Raw genomic sequence first — 611 nt, 5'->3', positions numbered from 1 at the left:
ATGGGCCGCATGCGGGCGGGCCTCCCATTGGCTCGCCGGAGAACCGCTCCGCGCTCTGATTGGCGAAAAGGCGCCGCGTGTGGGGTTTGATTGGTTGGAAGAGGAGGGAAGGGAGGGAGAGAAGTGTGTGGGACGGAGAGCCGCGAGGGACAAATGGGGCGGGCGGCGCTTCCGCGTAGCAACGGGAGTGAGGGGCGTTGCTAAGGGCCGCGAGGCGGCGCGGCCTTGGGTTATCCCGGGTTTAACTTGGGTTATCCCGGGTTTCTCTTGGGTTATCCCGGGTTTAATTTGCGTTATCCCGGGTTTAACTTGGGTTATCCCGGGTTTCTCTTGGGTTATCCCGAGTTTAACTTGCGTTATCCCGGGTTTCCCTGAAAATCGGCTCCAGACTGGTGTTATCCCGCATTTCCCTTAGGGTTATCCCGGGTTTCCCTGGAAATCAGCCCCAGCCTGGCGTTATTCTGGATTTCCTCCAAAATCCTCTCCTTGGAATGGCAGAGAGGATGGGAAAGCAGAAAAGGAGAAACCTGCGGCTGTGCTTATGTGGGATAAAGAGCAGGATTTCCCTGGAAATCAGCTCCTAATCCAATGTTTTGGCATGGAAAAGATGA

This window comes from Pyrgilauda ruficollis, unplaced genomic scaffold (assembly GCF_017590135.1).
Source record: "Pyrgilauda ruficollis isolate IOZ18807 unplaced genomic scaffold, ASM1759013v1 scaffold169, whole genome shotgun sequence".
NCBI classification, from domain to species: Eukaryota; Metazoa; Chordata; class Aves; order Passeriformes; family Passeridae; genus Pyrgilauda; species Pyrgilauda ruficollis.
Note: the sequence above shows the minus strand (reverse complement) of the source record.